Source organism: Choloepus didactylus, chromosome 8 (assembly GCF_015220235.1).
Source record: "Choloepus didactylus isolate mChoDid1 chromosome 8, mChoDid1.pri, whole genome shotgun sequence".
In the NCBI taxonomy this organism is placed as follows: domain Eukaryota; kingdom Metazoa; phylum Chordata; class Mammalia; order Pilosa; family Megalonychidae; genus Choloepus; species Choloepus didactylus.
Window position 1 is genome coordinate 77,396,273 of NC_051314.1, and position 12,266 is coordinate 77,408,538.

The window sequence follows — 12,266 nt, forward strand, 5'->3', positions numbered from 1 at the left end:
AGAGAGGAACATCCTGGGAGAAAGCCATTTTGGAAACCAGAACTTTGGAACAGACGCCAGTCATGTGCCTTCCCAGCAAACAGAGGTTTTCTGGACGCCATTGGCCATCCTCCAGTGAAGGTACCCGATTACTGATGTGTTACCATGGACACCTTATGGCCTTAAGACTAACTGTGTAGCCAAATAAACCCCCTTTTTATAAAAGCCAATCCATCTCTGGTGTTTTGCATTCTGCAGCATTAGCAAACTAGAACATATAGTATTTTCTGTTTTCCTTACATGATCCTATATGAAACAGTGATATTTTTAACAGGTATAATGCTGCTTTAAGCCAGATATTAAATTTCAAAGAACCAAACTAAGTTATTGATATTGAGCAATGAGAAAAATGGAAGTTTTGAGAAATATTTCAAAGTAGAACCAAGAGGATTTGATAAATGATTTGATATAAGAACAGGGAAAGAATCTGTAAGAGATGAATTCCAGGATTCCAGTTTGGCAAATCAATAAAGATGATATCCATCAAATTGGTAGGAGGGAGAAGATGATTTTTCAGTTTTTGAACCCTGATTTTGATGTGATGTGCAGTCACATATGCATATGGTAATGTGCATGGGCTAATTGTAATGGCAGTTCCTGACATGGTTGTACTTCTATATATAAGAAACAATCTATTAGAAAATTAAATTTTATAAAATAAGCTATTAAAAATTATAAAGATACAATTTTAATAAGCTTAAAATAGTCACAAAATACATATACTGAAAAATATTTAATATTTGTAAGATACATTAAGGACCCCAAAAATGGAAAGTAATTGGAACAATTCATGTACAAGAATTGGAAGAATCAAAATATGAAGATGTACTTCATAAGTCCGATTATAGATATGGTGAAACATTACTCAAATACTGGTATGTTGACAAACTTATTTAAGACTATTATAAAGCTACAGCAGTAAATGCATATCAAAAACAGAGATTTTAATAATAAAGTATGAAATGAAAAAGCACAGGAAAATGACATAAATTAGTAGACAGACATGAACAGCCTGAAATCATCTAAGAAACACCAGTTAGAAAAATTATCACAATACAAATCTAAATACCTACAAGTAAATTAAATAATATTTGTGCAAAATTGTATGAAAATTAATACACATTTGAAGTACATTTAAGTAAACCTGAATAAAAGTGGAATTACACAATGTTAGCATATATAGAGAAATACATTGCAAGAGTCAATTTCCCCAAATAAACTCATAAAATTAGTGTTTACAATTAAAATACCTAACTTTCAATTTCTAGTCAGAGATGTAGAGAGACAGAAAGAGCATAATCGCATCAAGAAGAAAACAACATCCTAGACAAACTGCAAAATCATGACTTATCTCAGAACCATCTGAGATCAGAGGACAAAGGCCAATCGGCCAATTTGAAATCTAGGGAGAGACAGTTGCCTGCAGGGAGAAACAAGAACTGAGCATTTGTTTATCTGGATTCAATAAAAGGATACTGCTAGAAATTTGTAAAGCATTACTGAAAGTCAAGTGTAGGTAGTGCAATACTGTGACGCCCCATGGGCGTATACATGAGGGATTTCACACCCATTACCAGGTTTTCCCTCAAGGAACTCCCTCAGCAGCTCATAGGGAACAGAGAGAAGAAAACTGAGAAACTAAGCTTCCTGTGTGGTGCTGGCCGGGAAAGCAAAAGAGCAGCTACTGCCCAAATTCTTCCCAGACCTATTCCTGTCCCTCCTATACAAAACACAGGATTAGTTTTTAGGGGGAAGGCCAGCAAACCTGTAACCTAAAGATACTGGTGGAAATAAATTTAAGCAGTGGGAGGGGGCAAGTAAAAAGCTATAACCCTGGGTATGCATTTGGATATATTCTAGGCCTAGTTCTAGATCTGAAAGAGGAGCAAGTGTGCTTGCTAAGGTCACATCTCCTAGACAAAGTTCACTGTGAAAGTCTAAAATTCAGGTTTAATCAAAACACCAGAGAACTCCATCTTCCTACTCCCACCACCACTGTAAGAAGTAGTAAGGAAAAATAGCAGATGGGGGAGCTGGAAGAGACAGATTATCTCTAGGGAGCAGAAAATTAAAAAAAAAGTCAAATTAACCAACACCTCAACTATAAGGTTTTAGAGTAATTTGATGTCTGTGGGGAACTGATGGTAACCATAGCAACAACAGGTTCCAAAATCTTTCAAACTATTAACTAGTTTAATGAAAACACCCAAATTAAAGGTTGAATGGAAAGAAAAGTATACTCATTTTTAAGCATAAATATATTTATCATTTTATGTACTGCCCTACACAGCATGTCTGGCTTTCATAAAATAATTATGAGGCAATGAAAATGGGAAGAAAAACACTGTCTGAGGACAAAAACGATCATCAGGACAAGATTCTGATATGACACAGATTTGGATTTAGAAACAGAATTTAAAGTTATCATGTTTGTCAACATTTGAAGTTGTATGTACCCCACATCCTTAAATTTAATCCATTCCTCTGGGCCTGACCCTATTTTAAGTAGGACCTTTTGATGAGGCTACTTCAGTGAAGACCTCAATCAGGATGGATCTTAATCCTATTATTGGAGTCCTTTATAAAAGAATGAAATTAAGACAGAGAAAAAAAAAAAGCCGTATGAAGGAAGACACTGAAACCGAACTCAGAAGAGAAGGAAGAGACCAAGAGGCACCATCGTGTACCTTGCCAGAAACAACCCCAGAAAGCCATAGTCTTAGGGAGAAAACATCATCCTGATGCCTTCATTTGGACATTTTCCCAGCCTCAAACCTGAAAGCTAATAAATTGTAATGATTTAATCAGATCCATTTCATAGAATTTGCTTTGAGAGCTGAGAAAACTAAAACCAGGAGTGATGGGTACTGCTATTGCAAATACCAAAAATGTGGAAATGATTAATGCATAGAGGTTAGAAGAATTGAGAAGTGTTTGATAGAAAAAGCCTGGATTGCTTTGAAGATACTGTTGGCAGAAATATGCTAAAGGTACTTCCAATGATGCCTTAGCAGGAAATGATGAAGGTGGTGTTGGAAACTGGAGGAAAAATGATCCCTGCTTTAAAGTTGCAGAAAACTTGGCAAATTTGAGTTCTGATGTCATATGGAAGGCAGAACTTGAGAGTGATAAACTTGCATATTTAACTGAGATTTCCAAGCTAAGTGTGGGAAGTACAGCCTAGTTTCTCCTTGCAGCTTTATAATAAAATGTGAGAGGAAAGGAACAAACTGAGAACTGAACTCCTAGGCATAAATAAACTGGAAATTGATGGTTAGGAAAATACTGAGTTTCTGGAGACTGAGTTCCCAGAGAAGAGTTCTCCATGTGAGGGTGTGACTGAACATAGAAACAGTGAGCAATGTTTGTGGAAGTCAGGACTAGAAATGCAGTTATCCAGGAAAGATCTGTGGAAAGTTCTTTTGTCTGACAGTTTGGACCAACAAGTTTTTTTTGTGTAATTTGTGTGAATATAACCACTGCCATTCTGGACTAAAAGGAACAGAGAGGGGACAAATTGAAGGAAAAATCACTTCAAAGGCAGAATCATGGAAGCTGAGGCCGTTAGGTTCAGAGCCATTCAAGAATCCACACAATGCAGCAAGTTAAAGTTTAAGTATAAAGCTGAAGATTTATTAGAGAAAAAAAGCAAGTGGGAGCCAGCAGAAAAGAAGAAAAAGATAAGGGCTCCTGTTCTCTATCTGAGAGCAGTATTTTTTAATAAAAAAGGAACCCACGTTGGGTAGGGTGTCCGCTGTGATGTTCTGTGCCTCGATTGGGTAAGTGCCTATCTAGTTTTGGGCTGATTGGCTGGTAGAATTCTGAGACAATATTCTTTTTAAGAAAGCAGCTGCATTATCTAACTAGGGAGAGCAGGCCTTTTTTGGTTGTTTATCTTATGGACATATCTGACCTTGCCTTACCCACCTTTGAGGTGCCACTGTGGCTGGAACAGACTTGAACAGCTTTGAACAGCCTTCATTCTTCAGTTTATGGGGCACCTGTTTTTTGTGAGATAAGCTGCAGGGCCTCTGGGTTAGAAACTCCTTCTACATGTTAGTTTCTTCTTCTGGGATCTAATAGAGGCCTGCACAAAAGATACCTTCTCTGTCCAAGAAAGCAGGCCCACCCATGTGTGTGGTAGAATGAGTTTCCCCAGAGGCTTGGAGAGGGTGGGCCTTCCAGCTCATTGTTCAGGAAGACTGTTGCCACCCTACTGTTGGGAGTGGGTAGAGCCTATGCTCTGGGAATTCTGGAGAGTCTAGTCACCACTCCAGTGCTTGGAGAGGTAGAGTCTCCACTGGAGAGGTCAAGAAAAGCAGGGCCAGAGTGCCCTGAGAGTGCTGTGCATGATAAATTCGTGAGTGTTGAGGGAGGCTTGGGTTGTCATTGTTGGGGTTTTACTGAGCCAGGTGAGTCTACGAGATTGGAGCCCTGTCACTGCCTTGTCTGCAGGTGCGATGGCGCTTCTTCCGAGCATGTGGGGGTTGTTGAATTCCCTGGGAAAGTCGGGAGCGGAGGTCTGCTCCGGTTGTGGAAATCGACTCTGCTTTTCTCCCAGTTTTGCATGTACACCAAGATGGTTTTCATCCACCTTGGGTGGTTATCCAAAGAAGCCTTTGACTTCCTAAGTTCACTTTTCTAAAGAACAGCTATCCATATTTAAAGCTTAGAACCCCGATGCAAAAAATTCAGAACTAATTAAGAAAATCATCCAGCTATGGAGAGAACTTCCTGATTCAGAGAAAAAAATATATATGAAGATGCTTACAGGGCAGGCTGGCAAGCATACAAAGAAGAGATAAACTGAATTCAAGATCAGCTAACTCCAACACAGATCATACCTTTAGAAAACGAAATCATGTAAAAACATTTAAAAAAGAAAGAATTAATTAAAGAGAGAGAGTTAACAATGCATGGAAAACCAAAAAGACCTTGATCAGCTTATAATATTTTATATCTGAAAGCTTGCAAAAAACTAAAGAAGGTTCATCACAGGCAAAGCTGAAGACTGTAAATGAAAACTGGAAAAATCTATCTGGTTCTCAAAAGCAAGTATATATTCAGCTTGCTAAAAATGGTAAAATTCAATATGATAATGGAATGAAATCATGGGAAGAACAAATGAATGAAGTTGGTTGAAATGATCTTATACATTGCAAAATGAAGTACCAAACAAAAGATGGACTGAGATGTCTTAAAATACAAGAATGAGCTATGTCCATAATGGATAGGCTCAAGAAACCCATTATGTCTCAATACCTGAAATGTGTAAAATTGGATAAAATTGGAAACATTTCATACTTGACTCTTTTCTTTAGCCCATGGACTTCTGTCAATTGAATATATTTTGTATTAGTACCTTGCCTTAGAACACCCAAATAGATATATGTTTGGGCTAAATTTATTTTGTATTTAGGAAGTGATGAGGATAAAGATAATGTATGCAAATGTAGCAATGAATCATTTTACCTTTTGATAAACTCAAATCAGACTGTGAACTTCTTGGATGAAGATTATGAAAAGATTATTCTTGTTTCCTTCTATTATAGAGACTGGAATCTGCTTTACAAAATTTTCCCAAATTGTAGAACGAGTGTTCTATGATACAACTGCGTATTTTTTAAAAAAACAGCAAGAACTCATGTAGGTAAAATTCCAATTCCCCCTCAGGCAAGATGGCAGCATAGAGAGGAGTGGAAGCTAAGTAGTCCCCCTGGAACAATTACAAAAAACCAGAAACAACTAGTAAATAATCCAGAATAACTGCGGGGGGACAAACGAGACCATCCACTCATCATACACCAACCTGAATTGGGAGGAATGCCTGAGAACACAGCATAAAATCTGTAAGTAAAACCTGCGGATCCAAGTTGTGAGACCACGTCCCCCATAGCCCGAGCTGCAAAGCGTCGTGGTGCCAGAGAGAAGCTCTCTTCCAGCAAGCGAACACAGCTCAGCTGAGCTCCAACTGGGGTTTTAAGTAGCGAGTGTGAACTGCTCACTACAGGTACGCATCCCCAAAAAACCGACACAGGCTTTGGGTGACGACTGACCTGGGAGAGCCGGAGGGTCGCCTTGGACTGGGTCTGAAGGGGACTATATGTTTCTTTTTTGGCTCAGTGGAGAGAGCCCCAGTCATTTTCAGTTTCCAGGGCTGTGACTCTGGGAAGGGTGGAGACAGCACAAGCAGAGAGCGAGACCATTGAAATGCTAATGACCTCCACCTGGGGGGTCTGCCTTCTCTAGGAGGAAAGGGGTGGGGCCCTTTCCATTCAGAGCCGGACCCCAGAGCCTGGGGGAACAGGGCCATACCTCCTCACACCAGTCAAGAATTTTAGGCTAACAGGCGTCACATGCTGGGCAGAAAAGCACAGTGACCCAAGGCATCAAAGGGTGGAGCAATTTTCTAAGACACACCCACAGGGAAACCAGATACTGAATATTTCTTCCCTCTGGGACCTGAGCCTGTTCTGGTCTGGGAAAACCTGATTTGGATAACCAAGGAAACCATGCCTAGACAACAGAAAATTACAACCTACACTAAGAAAAACAAAGGTATGGCCCAGTCAAAGGAACAACCGTACACTTCAACTGAGATACAGGAATTTAAACAACTAATGCTAAATCAATTCAAAAAGTTTAGAGAAGATATTGCAAAAGAGATAGAGGCTGTAAAGGAAGCACTGGGCATGTATACGGCAGAAGTCAAAAGTTCAAAAAACAGCTAGTAGAATCTATGGAAATGAAAGGCACAACACAAGAGATGAAAGACACAATGGAAACATACAACAGCAGATCTCAAGAGGCAGAAGAAAACACTCAGGAACTGGAGAACAAAACACCTGAAAGCCTACACGCAAAGGAGCAGATGGAGAAAAGAATGAAAAAATATGAGCAACGTCTCCGGGAACTCAAGGATGAAACAAAGTACAATAATGTACGTATCATTGGTGTCCCAGAAGGAGAAGAGAAGGGAAAGGGGGCAGAAGCAATAATAGAGGAAATAATCAATGAAAATTTCCCATCTCTTATGAAAGACATAAAATTACAGATCCAAGAAGTGCAGCGTACTCCAAACAGAAGAGATATGAATAGGCCTACGCCAAGATACTTAATAATCAGATTATCAAATGTCAAAGACAAAGAGAGAATCCTGAAAGCAGCAAGAGAAAAGCAATCCATTACATACAAAGGAAGCTTCATAAGACTATGTGCGGATCTCTCAGCAGAAACCATGGAGGCAAGAAGGAAGTGGTGTGATATATTTAAGATACTGAAAGAGAAAAACTGCCAACCAAGAATCCTGTATCCAGCAAAGCTGTCCTTCAAATATGAGGGAGAGCTCAAAATATTTTCTGACAAACAGACAATGAAGGACTTTGTGAACAAGACACCTGCCCTACAGGAAATACTAAAGGGAGCACTACAGGGTGATAGAAGACAGGAGTGCATGGTTTGGAACACAATTTTGGGAGATGGAAGCACAACGATGTAAGTACACTGAACAAAGGTAACTATGAATACGGTTGAGAGAGGAAGGTGGGGAGCATGTGAGACACCACAAGAAAGGAGGAAAGATAACAACTGGGACTGTGTAACTTGGTGAAATCTAGAGTATTCAACAATTGTGATAAAATGTACAAATATGTTCTTTTACGAGGGAGAACAAGCAAATGTCAACCTTGCAAGGTGTTAAAAATGGGGAGGCATTGGGGGAAGGATGCAATCAGCATAAACTAGAGACTGTAACTGATAGAATCATTGTATTATGCTTCCTTTAATGTAACAAAGGTGAGATACCAAGGTGAATGCAGATAAGAGGGGGGATAGGGGAGGCATGTTAGACACTTGACATTGGTGGTATTTTCTGATTCTTTATTCTACTTTGATTAAAGGTTATTTTTCCTTTTTCTGCTTCCTAGCTGTCATTTTTTTTTCCCCTCTTTCTTTTGTCTCTCTACCTTCTTTGACTCTCCCTCCTGCCTTGTGGAAGAAATGTAGATGCTCTTATATAGATAGTGGTGAAGGTGGTGAACACATAAATGCATGACCATGCAGAGAACCATCGATTATTTACTTGGGTTGGAATGTATGGTGAGTGAACAAAACCATATTAAAAAAAAATGGGTTGATGAGAAAACCTCGAGGGCAATATACTGAGTGAAGTAAGCCAGACACATTAGGACAATTATTGCAGGGTCTCACTGATAGGAACTAATTATAATATGTAAACTCATAGACATGAAATATAAGGTACCAGGATATAGGACGAGGCTTAAGAATGGGGAGTGGTTGCTTAGTATGAGCAGAATGTTCAATTAGGATGAACTTAAATGTTTGGAAATGAACAGGGGTGTTGGTAGCAAGATGTGAGAATAACTAACAGCGCCAAATGGTGTGTGAATGAGGTGGAAAGGGGAAGGTCAAAGTCATATATGTCACCAGAAGGAAAGTTGGAGGTCAAAAGATGGGAATGTATAAAACTGAATCCTATGGTGGGCAATATCCATGATCAACTGTACAAATACTAGAAATCACTTCCATGAACCAGAACAAATGTATGACAATACAATTAGAAGTTAATAATAGAGGGGCATATAGGGAAGAGCTATATACCTATTACAAACTATATACTACAGTTAGTAGTATTTCGACATTTTTTCATAGAGAGTAACAAATGTGCTATATCAATACTACGAGTCAACAATTGAGGGGGGTTGGTTAGGGATAGGGGAGGATTAGAGTTTCCTTTTCTTTTTTTCTTTTTTCATCTTTCACTTTATTTCTTGTCTGGAGTAATGAAAAGTTTCTAAAAATTGAACAAAAATTAAGTGTGATGGATGCACAGCTGTATGAGGGTACCCAGGGGCAAGTGATTATACACTTTGGATCTTTGGATAATTGTATGGTATCTGAACAATCTCAATAAAAATGAAAAAAAAAATTCCAATTCCTACATATAATTTTAAGAAGGGACTGAGAGATTTATAAACTTTTCCCTTATTGTCTTTTTCCTAAAGTAAAATTTAAAAAATTAGGTACCAAATCAATGCGTTTTGTTTTATATTGCATAGAATTAAAAAACTTCGTCATTGTTTAATTTTACGTTTCCAAATTATATGTTTTAAGGTGAAACATTGGTTTTATAAAGTCTTTCTTTTTTAACTATGGAATTAATTTTTTTTCTGAATTATTTTCTCACTGGCAGGTAAGTACATTTATCCAAAAAGTAGAGACCTTGTCTAAGTTTTAAAATGAGAGATTTAAAAACAAAAGTCTCTAAATTTTGAACCTGTTATTTCTAAACATTTTGCATGACATCTAAAGGCCTATTATATAATTGTACATAGTATCATTATTATTTTAGTATAATATAGTCACATAATTTACTGTTTTATTCATAAATAGGAATATTTTAATCTCATGATGCTTATATTTCAGTCTTACAATTTTTACAGTATTAGAATTGGAGAAGATATTTAAGAATTAGCTATTGTATAAATCTTACTGTTTATTTTTAATTAATTTCCATATCTATTTCTTTCATTTTCAAACCATAATTTTCAATGTTCTGAATTTCACATATAATTTCAATATTTTCATTCTTACTATTAGCCTGAGCTATTTAAGTGATTATTTGCATACAAAAGAAGGTGTGCTATTATTTTTCGGACACCTCTTATTTATTTGAGAGCTGATAAAATCATGTTCTTTGATTCTTATATTCATGTTAATGGATATGAATAAACACTGCACTAATTATATATGCCTTCAACTGAATTTTATCATCTCACACCTCCTCTGTTATATAATGAAATTTTAAAATGCATCATTTGTTCCTATTAACCATGTTTATAGAAACTTCCTTGGAGCAGATCACCCTCCCCAACACCTACACCTCTCCAACTTCCTGTTTATCAGGAGGTGCATAATCTTAAGGGATATATAAATATTTTTGATGGAGCACAGTTGATGGAACAGTAATCTAGAGAGCTTAAAATATCCTATCTTAGCAGAAGATCATTGTTTCTCAGCTATTTTTCCCATACAGAGTCTGAATAGTAGATTGAATAGAATAGGGAATAAGAGTAAGGAGGAAACAAAATCCTTTCCAAAAAATAAAAATCATGAAGAACTGTTTTTAGGTCTCAAAATCAGGGCCAATGGGCCAATTCCATTCTTTAACTGTGCTTTAGATTAATTTATTTTCAGGTAGATTTGATAGTGTGTCTAAAGCTTCCTGCCTATTCTCTTAAAGCAAAGAGCAAGGCCTTTCTTTCTCTGTCCTTCCTCCCTCCCTCCTCCCTTCCTTTCCTCCTTCCTTCTTTCCTTCCTTCCTTCCTTCCTTCCTTCCTTCCTTCCTTCCTTCCATCCTTCCTTCTTTCCTTTCTTTCTTTCTTTCTATACATTCACATCTCAGAATCTTGCTATGCTTGGAATGTGAAAAATAGATGAATATATGGACCTGGGAAAATTAGAGAACAGAAAAAAGAATAAAGAAGGAAATAAGTTTGAATGTAAAAAACATTCAATAAAAAAGAATTTTTAAATAACCAAATACTATACACAGCTTTTAATTTGAAGCCTGCCCTCTCCCTTTTCCTAACTGTATTTCCTTTTTCTCATAGCTCTTATTAAGGATTAGGTGATTAACTTATTAATCATGCTTTCTCTTTAAAGTAAACTCTATCATGGCAGGAACCTTTATGTGCTTTATTCCCTTGTGTATATCTAGCACATACAATACTTTGGGTTTATTTGTGGTTTATTTGTGTCTTGGGGTGCAGATTTAATAATTAGTGTTTCTTTGATAATAACACGCTTTTGATTGAGTTCTTAGGGGCTTGTTTCACCTGCTGGTTCCTTAAGGTGTAAATGAAGGGGTTCAGCATGGGAGCAACAGAGGTATTAAGTACTGCTACACCTTTGCTCAAAGCCACCCCTTCTTTTGCTGAAGTTTTGATGTACATGAAAATGCAGCTCCCATATGAAATGGAAACCACAATCATATGGGAGGAACAAGTGGAAAAGGCCTTTTTCTCTTGCTGGGCAGTGGGAATCTTCAGAATTGTTCTGAGGATGAATGCATAAGAGATAATAACCAAGGTCAAAGTTACTATTAGTGTGACTACCACTAAGAAAAATGCCATGAGATCCAGGAACGCTGTGTCTCTGCAGAAGATCAGCTGCAAAGGAGACGAGTCACAACCGAAGTGGTCGATAATGTTGGAGTTGCAGAAATCCAGTTGGAGAACCATAATCACAGGGGGAAAGATAATGAAGAATCCAGCCAACCAGGAACAGATTACAAGCCTGTGGCAGACTTTGTTGCTCATTATACTTGTGTAATGCAGAGGTTTGCAGATAGCCACATAGCAATCTTAGGACATAACAGCCAGAAGAAAAAAATCTGGTGCTCCCAGAAGGATTAAAAAATACTTGAGTCATGCAAGCTCTATAGGAAGTGGTTGTGTCTTCTGTAGTGATGCTGATCAGTAATTTAGGAATACAGGCTGTTGTATATGAAATTTCTAAAACAGAGAAAGTTTTAAGGAAGAAATACATGGGAGTCTTCAAATAAACATTTGTCAGCGTTAACATGATGATGGTCATGTTTCCACTTACACTCAATAAGTGTGTGAACAACACAAAGAAGAATACCACAATTGAATCTCTGGGTCATCTGTAAGTTCCAGAAGAATGAACTCTGTAATTGGTGTCTTATTTGGCATGCTAAGCTCTGAATTCTGGTAGGTCTGTAAGTAAAATAAGAGTAAACATCACTTTACTATATGATTTCAAATACCTTTAAAGTGCTCTTATTCAGCACAAAGAATAAGAAAAGATGCATTTAACCACAAATGGCAAAATAGCTATCCCTCACAATTACAAACACTTTTCATGATGTTTGGTAATGAAAAGAATAATCACTTTTATTACTTTAAAAATATAGATTTTTAATCGCAGCTTTGTTAATCCCCTAATATTATAGTAATATTTTGATTACTTCACTAGTATAATGCTCCTTTTTCCAGTTATTAAAATGGGTAACAATGATAAGTGTTTAGCCAAGCAAGTTATTGAAAAGCATAGTATTTTGTTAACCTGAATGGTCAACTAATTTTCCTTAATGATACTTGATTTCTATTCATAGTGCAAAAATACAGTATATATAGAAAATTAATTGAAACCCACTCCTTCTTGACTTTATGCAGTATTGAACC

The 12,266-nt window shown here is 37.2% G+C and overlaps 2 pseudogenes; one reads left to right on the plus strand and one right to left on the minus strand.

The window, feature by feature from the left end:
- The first annotated feature begins 4,499 nt into the window (after positions 1–4,499).
- On the plus strand, positions 4,500–5,253 carry LOC119542720 (annotated as a pseudogene).
- Positions 5,254–10,838: 5,585 nt separating this feature from the next.
- Positions 10,839–11,774, minus strand: LOC119541302 (annotated as a pseudogene).
- Between the last annotated feature and the right edge of the window lie 492 nt (positions 11,775–12,266).